General features: G+C 44.8%; 1 protein-coding gene across 2 annotated transcripts in view; it reads left to right on the top strand.

Annotated features, from left to right (window-relative positions):
- Positions 1 to 14,513, top strand: part of LOC307223216 (beta-1,4-galactosyltransferase 3-like) — a 38,544-nt gene that overhangs the window by 2,636 nt on the left and 21,395 nt on the right. Inside the window, exon 1 of one of the 2 annotated variants that reach the window (XM_079989076.1) lies at positions 11,319 to 11,475. The exons of the other annotated variant lie outside the window; for it this stretch is intronic. The gene's annotated coding sequence lies outside the window, so the exon portion shown is untranslated. Of the gene's footprint in view, positions 1 to 11,318; positions 11,476 to 14,513 lie in introns of those variants that run through there. 2 annotated transcript variants of the gene reach the window in all.

Below are 14,513 nucleotides of genomic sequence, written 5' to 3'. Positions count from 1 at the left end.
TTTGGAGGCCCTTTGTGTGCCTCCTCAATGAGAGGTCAGGAGGATGGCAAAAGGAGAACAGGCCTCTATTGCAGTAACTCCGCATTTGTTGAATGTTCTCCCCAGGGAGGCTCGCCTAACACCTGCATTATACATCTTTAAGTGTCAGGTGAAAATGTTTCTATTCAGTCAGGCATTCAGCTGATTAACATTCTATGTCCTCTTAAATATTTTTTTGTGGGAGGTGGGGTCATGGGTTTGTCTTGTTCTTATTTTTATTTTGTATTTTTATGCTGTCAACCACCCTAAGATCTTGGATAAAGGGAGGTAAATAAATAAGTAACTTAAATATTTAATCATGATTGGTGAGGAAAACACAACAATATTAAAACTCCACAATATATGCAGTGTAAAAAAACTGATTTCAACTTCCAAGGGAGTGAAACTGTTAAAGGGTTTGCAAAAAATAATAATAGGCATTTTGCTTGATGTCAAAAAGGCCACATCCGCACCATAAATTTTAAGCACTATTATACCACTCAGTGAGGGGAACAGTGATTTCGTAAGAATTCTCAGCACCCTTAACAATCTATGGTTCCTAGGATATTTTGGGGGAAGTCATTGCTGCTTAAAGTGGTAAAATACTGCTTTAAATGTATGGTGCAGATGTGGCAAAAGATAGCAAAGAGAGCAAGAACTCCACAGCTGGGGCACTACCACCAATAAGGCCCTCTCGTTTTGTTACATTTAAGCTGGTGGGGACTTCCAGAGGAGGCTCCTCAGAGCTCTTAATGTATGACACAAGGCTGATAATGGAGGCAGGTGTTTCCCTGTTCTAAGCTGTCAACCTGGTTAGCTCAGTTGGTTAGAGCATGGTGCTGATAATGCCAGGTTCAATCCCCCTTTGGGGCAGCTGCATTTTCCTACATTGCAGGGGGGTTGGACTAGATGATAATCCTCAGGATTCCTTCCAACTCTACAATTCTATGTTTCTACTCCCTGAGGGGAAAAAATGAATGTGTGGAAGAGATGGGGAGAAAGAGAAAAGGGGGTATAGCTAGCCCACTGTTAGCTCTGGCCCCACTGTCTTTTGGATTGGGGCCTGCCTGTTGTTAATTGCAGCCCCACCCACTCACTCTCACACAGCCTCCGTGATGTTTCCTGTCTTAAAGCCATCCAAAGTGGCCACCAGTGCTTCCTATAGGAGTGAGTTTCATAGTTGAACTATGCACTGTGAATAAGTACTCCCCCTGCTCCCAATCCTAAATCTTCCAAAATTCAGCTTCAGTTGCTTTCCTAGTGATCTCTAGATGCAAATTTGCATTTTTCATAGCTGCCACATCCTGGGTCAACGCCTTCATTGAGCTATCCACTGCAACCCCAAGGTCTCATTCCTGGTCATTTCATGCCAGTCCAGGCTCAGTGAGTGTATATGTGAAATGAGGATGGTGATTCTGTCACTAGGGGGCAGCCTCACCCTATAGTCACTTCTGAAACATGATCTACACTATAAAGCTGAGGTGTTAGGAGACTTCACACCTTCAATTGACCATTATATTGCCTTTATGTCCCTAAGTGAAGCTGAGTGATGGACTTTCACTGGCTGGAATTGGGTGGATCTGTTGTAATCCAAGGCTCCACTTTGCATTTAAAGGATTGCCTTGCCCAATTCTGGTCATGCCTTTCGCAGCCCTCGTTAATGCATTATGACGTAGTAGAACAGGAAGCCCCCAGGTCCAAAACCTGTTTCCTGTTATTCATTCTTCATCTTTTGCCTCCAGCTGGAACCTAATTTCCTGGAAGCTGCAGATGCAACCAGGGCCATGGAAAGGCTTTGACACGCAATCATGCCCGGAAAAGGGAATCAAGGCCCAGAACAGGTAGAAACTGGAGTGCAAAGAGCCACCTGTTCACACCACTAATCAATGCACTAGCAGAAATGTGAGAAACAGGGAGTGAATAAGAGGCTGGGCTTTTCTAGATAACCATTTTATTGTGTGATAAATGTACAATTGTTACATGGGATCTAAACACCCCTCCACCACTAACAGTACATTTGTTGCAGAGAAATGGCATTATCCTAGTACTCATACAGCAATATTTTATTATTTGCTAGTAAAAAGTCAGCATTCCCCCAGCAACATGCATCTCCTTTATTAAGAAAACTATTATAGAATTGTCAGAATCAGACCTTGAGTGTGGTGAGACCTACACTTTGGAATGCCCTCCAATTATATATTAGATAAATGCCATCTCTATCGTCTTTTAGGCACTTGTTGAAGACTTTCCTCTTTTGATAAACCTTCAAATGGAGATTGTGATCCCAATTGGTATCTGCAATGCACAAAAGCTGTAGGAGCATGTGTCCTGGGCTGGATGCCTCTACTTGGTCAGTCAGCCGGTGGCCTTTCCCATCTGCACTGTCTGTGACACTTTGGAAGAAAAGAACAAGCTGAGATAAGCAAGCGCTGCTGGCATCAGGGCCCTGTTATGAGGCTTTCCCTGTTAGCCTCCATTTCATGTTCAGCAGTGAACCAAAGATGGCTTTGGCTCAAGCAAAGGACTGTGGGAAATGACCTTCCCACCTTGACCATATGCACAGTCTTGTAGTTTGATTTCTCTATGTTTTACTTTCTTACCACTGAGGTCATGAGGATCTGGAAAGTTCCTTGATTGACTCACCAGGAAGCTAGGCTGCCAAATGCAGATTATTTGCATCTAAAAGTTCCTTCATGGAGCTATGGAAACAAGCTTGTGCACCAGTCATAAATTCCATAGAAATGTAGAGGCATACCAGATAGAACAATGGGATCTGCAGGCAAGGTAGCCTAACTCACCAGGAAGCCACTCCTTCTGACATGTGAAATCTCCAAGATAAACCTTTTGGATAAGTGACCCTTGTTTGTTTGTGTGTCCCAATCTACCTCTTACGAAAAGTGTCTGTATTACATTACATGCCCCACCCCAGCTACGCCCCTGTCTGGGAGGGTCCAGATCACACACAGGACAGGCTAAATGATCTTTTTGGGCCAGTGTATTTTTGAGACCATGTGGGCGGCAATTTCACAAAGGGTCCCCCTATACACATGTCCATCAGCCCCCATGTTAACAGCCCCGGCACAGGATGGAGACAGCTGGGGAAGTGATGGATTGCTATCTCCACCACCCACCTTCTTAATTACAGCCAGTTGAGGGAGTAGCCCTGGCTGTCAGCTCCCTCCTCCTCAGTCTTAGTATTGCACTTGGAGAGTGCCAATCGAGATAATTGAGTTAATATATTTTTTAAAGGAATGGCCATGAGCATTTGTCGTCTCATCACTGAGATAGGACAACCAATCCCCACCCATTTGAATTTAGAGCCAAGAGAGAACAGGTTAATGTAACGTGGCACATGTATTTCTTATTTACACTTTTGCTTGCAGAAGAACATTGTAGGGTGTGGAAGCTTGCCACTTTTTACACCCCAAAGATAAAAATGTTTACTCAGACATCTCACTGTTTCCTGCCTATTAAACAGAGTTTAATTGCATCCTTAATTATTGTTGTTCCAATAATCCCTTTACTTGTAACCTTCGTTTGAGCAAGTTGTCACACCCTGTCCTAGTGGCATATAAAGAATAGATGTTGCAGAACAGATATATTTATTTGAGTTTCCTTCACGTTGGCATATTGAGATTTGCCAGGGATCAAACCCAGGACTTTGGACATGCAAGGCACATGCTCTGCTATTGAGCTACTTCTTCAAATGCTGATCCTTTTAAATATTAACTTTCCGAATGCTGAAGCCAGGGCCAGTAAATCAATAAAGGAAGTGGGTTTTAATGTGCAAATAATCTCATCTTTAATGTAAATGAATAAAACCTGTGGTTTTAAAACAAATAAACGTGTCCAGACTTTTATTGACTAGAGAAGCTGCCACACCTGCCTCTGTATTGAGACATAGGCAGTTACATTGACTGTGTACACACTTCAACTCTGACGCACATTTGGAGCACATTATTTCCCTCAATAATTCTGAGTACTGCAGTTCATCCACGAGAGAGTAATGACTCCCAGCAACCCTTCACAAACTACAGTACCCAGAATTATTTGATAAAAAGAAGGTGCTTTGAATTTGCTTCAAAAGTGTTGTGTATAAATAGCTATTAATTAGAATATTTTCCCTATGATGATAAGCCCGCACTGAACCACTGCAGCCCAATACAAACTTGAGTCAGTGTGGTGTAGTGGTTAAGAGCGGTGGACTCGTAATCTGAGGAACCGGGTTCGTGTCTCCGCTCCTCCACATGCAGCCGCTGGGTGACCTTGGGCCAGTCACACTTCTTTGAAGTCTCTCAGCCCCACTCACCTCACAGAGTGTTTTTGTGGGGGAGGAAGGGAAAGGAGAATGTTAGCCGCTTTGAGACTCCTTAAAGGGAGTGAAAGGCGGGATATCGAATCCAAACTCCTCCTCCTCCTCCTCTTCTAGTGTTCAGCCTACAAAACACTATATGACTTGGTTCTGAGTAAACCAGCATCGGAGCTGGTTGCAAGTTTAAGAGGGTAGTTCAGTATGTCAAGGAGCTATATCCAGGGTGCATTAGATGTTCTCAAACAGGCTATATCTCGGGGTAGAGCATATGTTTTGCACATCAGTATATGTTTTCCCCCCTCTTAATAACAGACCCTGGGGTCATATAGTGAAGCTGAGTGGACTTCAGAACATAGCATACTGCCTTATACTTTGCAAGAACATTGGTTTGGTCTATCAAATTCATTATAATCTACACTGACACTTACTGAATCAGACCATTTGTCTGTCTAGCTTAATATTTTCTCCCTTTTTCTCAGACTTAAGTCCTCAGCTGTTGTTGGGACTTGAACTTCCATCATCTCTGACCACTGGTCCTGTGCTGAAGGGCAATTGCTCTCCAGGGTTTCATAAGTTGTTGATGATAATTATATTATTTATAACCCACCCAACTGGCTGGATTTCCCTAGCCACTCTGGGCAGTTTACAATATATATCAAACAAAATAAAATATCAAACTTTTTTTTTTAAAAAAAAAACAACCATTCCCAGCTTAAATGAACTGCTGCATTGCAGGGGTTGAACTAAATTACTCTGGGGGTCCACATTTCTCTTGATTCTATGCTGGGGATCCAACCTAGAATCTTCTGTCTTGAGTCCCAGGCTGTGGCTGTGGCTATGGCAAAAACAATACCCTATTGGGGTGTTAATGCTGCGAACCCCTCCATTGTAGGCTCAGGTTGAATATATTTGTAAATAAACCATAAAGACACCACAGTCTCTGCTGTGTTCCATTTCCAAAGGAAACATGAACCCTGGGTAACCCCCTGGAATCTCATACCACTTAAGAGATTGGGATGGATATGCAACTATGGATGAATAAATGTGTATATAGCGTATGTATTCATACACATACTTGCATTGCTCTTTCCTGCTTCCTTTTTATTGCTTCCTTTTACTTCCTCTTGTTTTGTTAGCTTGTTATTATAATTTAAGGTATTGTAAACTGCATTGAATTGGCATTTTGCCTAGAAAGGATGGTGTTACATTACAATGTACCAATGTTATACACAAACTAATTATCCAAGTGGTGAAAAATGCTTATTCTGGGTTTGTTTTTTCCAATGAGGTCACAGGAAGCTTAGGAGTAATTTTGTATTTGTTTACAAATATGCAGGCTTATGCTTAGGTGAAGCTCACAGTTTAGCATGTCCCAAAAGTTTACTTCTCCCTCCCCGTCAGATTTCTGGGGGAGCACCACCAGAACTAAACAAAAACAAATAAGCTCTGCCTTGCTCTCAGGCTGACCCACAGTAATCTACAGACACGGATTACCATATTCCTTAGGAGTAGACAGGGAAAAAACTGCTCCCTCACAGAACAGTCACTGGACATTGTTAGAATTGGCTAATTTCCTTAACCGAAGTGGGGAAAATAGTGCTTAAGATTTTGTTGGTCTCCAATTCCCATCAGCCCCAGCTAGCATGGCTTAATGGGCAGGGATGATAAAAGAGTTGAACCCCCATAAAACATCTGAAGGGTTACAGTCTCCTCACCCATTTTTAACAAAGGAGTGGACAACTTTGACAGGGTTATTTCCAAGTCCAAGGTTCTGGCCGTGAGTCAAACCATCTCTTAAGTTGTAGGGGACTCCAGGAGGCCGTCTTGCCCATCCTCCAACAAGATAACCCCCACCGAAACCACCACAGTAGTAGTAATGTACCTGTGGCTAAGATCATGTAGTTGTAGTATTCAATTACACCCTGATAAATACTGTAGGTTCTTCTTGTATACCTGATCATTTTGACTAGGAAATAGGTGGCACAGCCTTCACTCTGCTGATAAACCTTAACCATAACCACAAAAATAGGGGTGGGAAGCCTGTGTTTCTCCAGATGTTGTCCCCAGAATAAATACCTTTGTGCTATTTTTGAGCTCCCCAAGGCAACTGACACTACCATTCTCTGGAACCTGCTCTTTGTTTAGTAATGGCCTAAATGCATATCCTTGCCCTTAAGTATTGGCTAACATTAAAAAGGAGGATAAGGTCAATTTAAGTACTTTCAGCTTTCAAAGAGATGCTGAGTCTGACTTCATCTTGGATTCAAGTCATTGATAAGTATGGCCTTTCTTTGGACATTCTGGGTTCACTAGACTTGTAGATGGCATCTCACCACATGTAATCTCATGTTTTAAAACATTATCTTTGTGCTGGTTGCACTTCTAGTTGTCTGTCCAAATGTGCCCATTTGTATGCCAAACTACTGATTCAGATTCCTCGCCCTCACTATGTAACCAGCATCACAAATATCAAATGATGAGAAACTCTTGCAGCTCTGCAGCTCCAGTTTATTATGTGCTTTGTCATAGTTGAAGAATGCTATCGCTGGATCCCCTATGAAGAGAGACTACTTCCTGGTTTGCCCAATCATTAGGTCCAGTCGTGGCCAACTCTGGGGTTGCGGCGCTCATCTCACTTTATTGGCCGAGGGAGCTGGTGTACAGCTTCTGGGTCATGTGACCAGCATTACCAAGCCGCTTCTGGCGAACCAGAGCAGCGCACGGAAACACCATTTACCTTCCTGCTGGAGCGGTACCTATTTATCTACTTGCACTTTGGCATGCTTTCAAACTGCTAGGTTGGCAGGAGCAGGGACCGAGCAACGGGAGCTCACCCCGTCACAGGGATTTGAACCGCCAACCTGATCAGCAAGTCCTAGGCTCTGGTTTAACCCACACCACCACCCGCGTCCCTCCCTTTACACCTCTGAAAAAATGGCCTGTTTTGCCTTTATAGTGACAATTTTAAGGAGAAATGTTTGTGGGGATGTTAAGTTAAATTCTGAAGGGGAGCAAACTTTTATCTTAAAAAAATGTCTGGTTTGAATAATTATTTTGATCCTGCAACTTTTTAAATTCTGTTTTTATTCTGTTTTATGTGTTTTCTCTTTTGTAATGGTTTTGGCTTAACAAATAAATAACAACAGATGTTGGACTACCCATCATCCACAGCACAGCCAATAGTCAGGAATGTAGTCCAACAACATCTGGAAGGGAACAGGTCCCACACCCCTCATTAAAGGTTGGGGTTTTTTACATTTAAAGCTTTTGTATACAGTACTGCTTACTGTGAGAAGTCACCCCAAAGCACTTTATACATATCAATCAAAACTCTATGACAGAATCGTAAAATACAACTGAAACATCAGTCACAATACCATTATAATAAACACAAGATTATCAAGGGAGACAAAGACTGAAAAGAACCTAGATATGTTGACCTCCAAGAGCTTGGGAAAACAAGAACGTCTTCACCCTGTGGCAAAATTCCATCAGCGTTCTATCCATCCCTCTGGGGGAAGGGAGTTCCGTAACTGGGTGCACCTACAGAGGTTATGTACTTTAACAACCAAATTAGTGTAAAGTTACATGGCTGTCAAGGGCATCCAGCCCAGTCCAGTGCACATTTTATTTGGAATATTTTATTATTCCAGTGGGGCTTACTCTCGTAGGGATGGGTGAAGATGTCAGTTTTTGTTTGTTGCTCATTTTTCCACTCTTAATTCAGTTTTAATTTCACATCACTTTGTGACTTTTGAAAAATAGTCCTTATGAAAATTCATTAGCATTTTAGTGATTATTTTTTCAAATTTTTAGTATTAATATTATTATTATATTACATTTGTATACCGTCCTTCATCTGTACATCTCAGGGCAGTTCACAACATAAAATAAGATACAGAGGATTGCTTCATGGGATCAGTAAGAAACTAAGTAGCAGTGTTTTCTCAGCATTTCCCCCCTAAGTCAGAGGAAGACTTGCCTACTGAATTTTAGGATACAGTAAAAGCTATGCCTTTGAGAACATTTTTGAAAATGTTAATATGCAATTTTGCCTAATATACACATTTTTGCAAAGCAATTTCTCCTAATACAATGCACCTTTGTGCACATTACATTACTTGCCTAGAGAAGTGTGAATTTCGAAAGCTAACGGTGTTTTGGTTTGCGTATTATTTTGGAAAGTGAAAATCAGGCAGGTTCACCTTTAAATGCAGACTGGATTGAATTTTCCACCACCACTACTCCTGATAAAGTTTGCATGTAGAAGGTGCTGCTTGACACAGTTACACAATTCTAAAGACTTGAATCAGCCAGTTCTACCTGTTCACTGACTAATCCTATAGCAACTTCCTACCATCACTGCACAGTCAAAAGGACACACAGGAACATACATCTACATTCCGTTCCCAGGCTGTCACTGAAAGGTTGTCTAAACAGCAAAACATATACTTTCCCCCCTTCCTTTTCCTGTAGACCAAAGGTTCTCAAAGTTTCTATGGGGGGGTGCTGCTGCTTGAGGGGCTTGCAAACTACCAAGGTTCACCAGTCACAAAGAAAATGGTGTGGGGTGGAGCCAATCACCAAATGTTGGAAGATAGTGCAATCTTGGTGCAACTGGCAGATACCAAAATAATCTTCTAATGATATCTAACCCCACTTTGCAAATTGCTAAAAACATTGCCACAGCAATTTCCTTGTGGCAAACAGCTTGATAGGGCAGTTTCCTATACAGCTATTAGCTCTGGAAGTATTGTGACCCAGCTCCACATTTTAGCAAGAATTTGCTCTCTCCCCCTGCCCTGCCTCTCATACTGTATTAATTTTTGTAATTTCACCTCCCCCTTTTCCATCTTATCCTCCCTCCCACATACTGCCAATTTCTTCCATCCCTCCTTTTTCATTTTCCTCCTACTATTATGCCATTTCTTTATATTCCCAATTTCTTGCTTTAAAAATATTAATATTTTATATATTTTCCCTAATTGTTGTTGGCACCTCCTCTCCAGCCCTTCTCTGACTCTCAGCAGCCTTTACTCACCATGCAGGGAGACAGTTTCCCTCACGGTATTTTTAAGACTCTGAGGAACCGATGGACAAAATAATAGAATTCTAAAGTTGGAAGGTACCGTGAGGGTCATCTAGTCTAGTCCAAATGCCTGCAATGCAGCAATATGCAGGTGGCCCCTTATAGGGATCAAACCTGTAACCTTGGCATTATCAGTCCTGTACCACGCTTGAAGCAACAGCTATCCTCACTGGAACTTGTGTCAATATCATCCCTTCCCCAGCTAAAAAAACAACAACCGAAAGTGAATACACATAAAGGTAAAGGTAAAGGTACCCCTGCCCATATGGGCCAGTCTTGACAGACTCTGGGGTTGTGCGCCCATCTCACTTAAGAGGCCAGGGGCCAGCGCTGTCCGGAGACACTTCCGGGTCACGTGGCCAGCGTGACATCGCTGCTCTGGCCAGAGCCAGAGCCAGAGCCAGAGCCGCACACGGAAACGCCGTTTACCTTCCCGCTGGTAAGCGGTCCCTATTTATCTACTTGCACCCGGAGGTGCTTTCGAACTGCTAGGTTGGCAGGCGCTGGGACCGAGCAGCGGGAGCGCACCCCGCCGCAGGGATTCGAACCGCCGACCTTTCGATCGGCAAGCCCTAGGCGCTGAGGCTTTAACCCACAGCGCCACCTGCGTCCCTATACACATATAGTAGCTTAAAAAACCTATATCTTAAGATTTTGAGGTCAGCACAATTCACATTTGTGTGTGTCCACTTGCAATGTATAGCCCTCCTTCAGTCCATCTGCATATGGGACTCCTCTTCATGTTCTGTGAAGCAATATAAAATTTAAGACTTTCCATTTTCTACAAAGCAACTGCTAAACGTTACAGTACAGGATTGGGCCACTAAAGCTCCCGGGAGAGACTTTCGCTTTTGTTTGTTTATTATTTTTCACCTCAATTTGCTTTTGTTTTTTAACTCCTTGCGATTTTCCTGTCTGGCTCAGGGCCAGATTTAGGTTCAATGAGGTCCTAAGCTACTGAAGGTAATGGGGCCCTTTATATGTCCAGCTGTCCTTTGCCAACAACAAATGGCCGTTGTTTTTGTGTTGAATATATGCTATATGGTAATTTATGGACCTAATAGGTATCTAAAGCCGTTTGCCACTGTTGCTGTATGTAGGTTTTATTTTATTTGTTTTTTTATCTTATAGTTTGGAAATGTACATCCAGTTTCCCCCCTTTAAATTATTTGAGGTATAAGAGCTATAATATATATAATATAATATATATCTGAGGTACAAGAGCTATAAATCCGCGGCAGCAGCGGCATATAAATATTTCTCTAAGGCGGACAAGCAAGATTCATCTCCCGCTGCCAAGGGCTTGGACTTGGCTCCCTCTCTCTCAGCGCAGCCCTGGTCGCGTCCAGACAGAGGCCAAGAGCGCAACAGGTTCGCACCGGAGAGCCTGGTTCTTTAACTCCGAGTAATCCCACTGCCCGAGGCGGCCGCGCTCATTCACTCCCCAAGGCTGCGCTCCGAGGGACACTGACGAGCGTTGGGGGCGGATGGAACTCGCAGGCTCCCTTCTCTCACTCTCACCCTCCCCTCTTCATTATGTTCTTCTCCCCTCGGCTTCTGTTCTTCTCCCCGTTCTCTTTCCTCCCCCTCCTCCCCTCCCCTCACCCCTCCGCCAATCAGCGCCCGGCGACGTCGCGAGCTCCCCGGCTCCGGTTGGCTGGCGTCGCGCGCGCCGCCTGCCCATTCCTTTTGTGTATATGCCGAGGGGAAAAGAGAGGAACGCGAATGCGCGTGTCTGTCTTTCGCCCTCCCTCCCTCCCTCCCTGCCGGCGCGCGATTGGCCCGGCTTTCAATTGGGGGAATTCGGAGCGCCGCTGCGTGACGCGCGCGCGCCCGCTTTCTCTCCCGCTTCCCTCCCCGCCCCCTAACAACCCACTTCTCTCTCTCTCTCTCTCCTTCTCTCTCTCTTTCCCCCTCGGCGCGTGGGGCGGGCGGGGACTCGGGGAGGCGGGCGACCCTGCACAGCCCAGAGCAGAAGCCCCACCAAGGCTTCCCGACCCCAACTCCGGGGGCTGAAGGAAGGTAGCCAGGCAGCCCAACAGACCGACCAGGAACGGTGAGTGACCGACTGACTGGCAGACAAGCCTGGGCAGGTTTCCTCGGAAGTCAGTCCCGTTGTGCCCACCGGGGTTGGGCTGGGGGGGCTTCCCCCTCTCGGCAGCCTGAGGGGCTCCCCTGGCCCCGGGGGTGGTTCTTGCATAGCAGCCGAGTTTCCCGCTTGTGGGTCGGTGGGTAGGGTTTTCCAAAAGAAAAGAGGTGTGCAGGACTGAGGAGGGAAGGCAAGTCGTCTTTTCATTGGGACTTTTTTTTTTGGGGGGGGGGAGGGATGAGAGGAGTTTCTTTTCCTCGCCTTTGTTTCTTCACTTCCCCACTCCCCCCTTACACCCTCCCCTCCCTCTCCAAAGAATTCAGACCCTCTTGAACCCAGCCTCGTTTCTGCGTTCTGAGAAACTGGTGGGGAAGGGTCCCTACTCTGCAGGAAGTCGGCTTTCTTTGGAAACCGGGGGGAGGTTGGCTTTGAAACAAAAGTAAACTCGGATCCGAGGATAAGCCCCCCCCCCTTCCTGGAGGAATGTGGGTTTGCTTTAAGTCGGAAATGAACTTGGCTTTGAGGCTGGGGGCCATTGGTGGGCTGCTTAAGTATGTGTGTGTGTGAGAGAGAGAGAGAGAGAGAGGGTGGGGTGTGTTTTAGTGTTTTCCTTTTAAAACCAGTATGCCTTGATCTGATGTTAGGGGGCGCAGGTGAACTTTGCTGCTAGGTCTCTGTAGTCTCTTGTTAGGTCTCAGTTCTAATAGCATCGAGATATGAAGAGGTCCACGTTTCCTGTGTGCAGGGGACAGGGGTGGTATGGCATCAAAATTTCTGTTTCCTTGGTAATGACAGGCTGAGAAAATGCAGGGTGGGTTGGAAACCTTTCGCAATTTTGTAAATACTCTGTGCCTGGACTCTCGTGGGAGGTGGGGGTTCCGTTCCTCCTGAAGCTTGTATCTAAATTCAATTGCTTAATTGACACCATGACATCTGAAGCTGTATACTGTATTTCCCTCCTCTATGCAAGGAGATCAATGGGCCATTCCCTCTTCCCCCAATGCATATGCCCAATGCATATGCATATGCTTCCTTAGGTATGGCTCATGTGTGTTGCTGGGGGGGGGGGGCAAGTTGAAGATCCTATTTATATGTGGCAGCCTGAAGCGGGCTCTAGATCTTGTGCTGAAACAATACTGGTACAGCAGTGACTGTACTGTATGAGAAATCCCAACCAAACACAAACCCAGTCTGTGGGGACAGATCAGTGTTGTTGGAATCTACAGGTGTGGTGGCATATCTTCTTGGTCTCTTGAGTTTTTCATATGCCCAGCAAAGGTTTATTTAAAGCACTGCAATTTTATTTGTAGCTGTAGAGCATCTCTGGTCATCCAGAACCTCCAAAGGACTTACTGTATTTAAGTAAGTAGACCTTTTCCTAGCTATTTCCTAGAGTCTGACAGTGGGTTAAAATATGACATTTTGAAGTCTCAGTTTCTCTTTGCAACAAAAGTATTTTTGGCTAAGAGATGGTAAGTTTTATGTCTAGACTAAGATAGGAACCTGGAAGGTTAGCACCTTGCTTATAACTAAAGCCAATTTAAATTTATTGGACAAAGGATATTGGATTGCATCATGTTAGCCTGTGTCTATAGAAGCACTGTCTGGAGACTTCCTTCCTTCCTTTTGGTCTTGGTGTTTTGTGCTTATGTAGTGCACAGCATGGGATCTAGGGGGTCAGCTGCTCTCGTTCCATCCATTCCTTTATTATGGTGTCTCTGGGTTGAACTTCTGCTAATTTAATAACTTTGAGACAAATCCACGTCATTCTGGAATTCACTGTGGGCCTTTCTGTCTTCTCCCTTCTCATTTTAAGTAGGTTGTTGATTATGCAGACACAGGCTACAGCCAAACTAGTTTGTCTTGAAGGCACGTAGGGTTGTGCAAGACCTCAGCAAGGGGAGCAGCAATGCAAAGTGTTGCACATGTTGTTGGCAGTAGGCCTAAAGATGGGTAGAAGTGTGGATCATAATCCTACTGAGATGCATAAAGAGTAGCATCATACTCTGTGTCCGCTTTGGGTTCACTTGCCTAAGATCAAGTGCTGTGAAAATATGGGATTGATAGGTATTCGGGGAAAGCAGTTGAGAGATGTAGAAAAGCTAGCCAAGTGACAAAGGAGCAGCACAGGGCAGTGGGCAAGCTAGTGTGTCCAGTTAGATTTCTGGGTGTTTGTGCACCAAATATTGGGTAATATTAGGACATGGGTCACCAGTGCCTACAGAGACCTTGCCTTGCATCTGTGGAGTATTTATTCCACTCCTCCCCCTACTGAATTTATGCTTGAAAGAAGGCAGTAAAAGTTTTTTTATGCCTAATTGTGGCATGGGGATGATAGGTCGGCGGTTACAGGTGGGGGAGAGAGAGAGAGAGAGAGACTTTTTCTGTTTTGCAAATCTGCTTATTGGCTCCAAAGGGTTAACAACCCCTGTTTTAGGAAGATAACTTGATTTTGCTAAATTCAAGAAAATGTTGCTCTAGAATAGTGTGGTCCAGTGTGCAGCCCTTGAGGCTTTTTTGGTGCCCCTCAGCAACATTTGACGCCCCTCTTGCACTGCCTTCACAAAGTCAGGTAAGCGAGGCCATGCGCACAAGGCAGTGTGTGGCCTGTGGGTTCTGTGTCGACGTACCCTTGTGGCCCACTTGTTATGAAAAGTTGGGCAGCCCTGCTCTAGAATCATTCTTTTGGCTTGTATTTTGTTTCACTCCCCACTCCCCAGAGCTTTAAACGAGCTCCTGGTTCCTTTGCTGCTGCAAGGGGCATTTGCACTACTGATGGCCAGTGGAAGCATGCCTTCCTCCAGGAAAAAGGAAGCAGCTTCCAATGAATCCACTGCTAAAACAGATGTGTGGTGCTCCTTGCAAACAGACTGCAGTTTGAACTAACACTCTGGGCTTTGAAGTGTAGTGTCGCCTGACATCGTAGTGACATCAAGTGATTGACAAGTGGGCAACCTGGCTCACCTGTTAGATTTGGCCCACCAGCTGGAAGAGGTTCCCCACCC

The sequence above is a fragment of the Podarcis cretensis genome (genome assembly GCF_951804945.1).
Source record: "Podarcis cretensis genome assembly, chromosome: 8".
Classification (NCBI taxonomy): Eukaryota; Metazoa; Chordata; class Lepidosauria; order Squamata; family Lacertidae; genus Podarcis; species Podarcis cretensis.
This window is presented reverse-complemented; position numbering and strand designations above follow the sequence as displayed.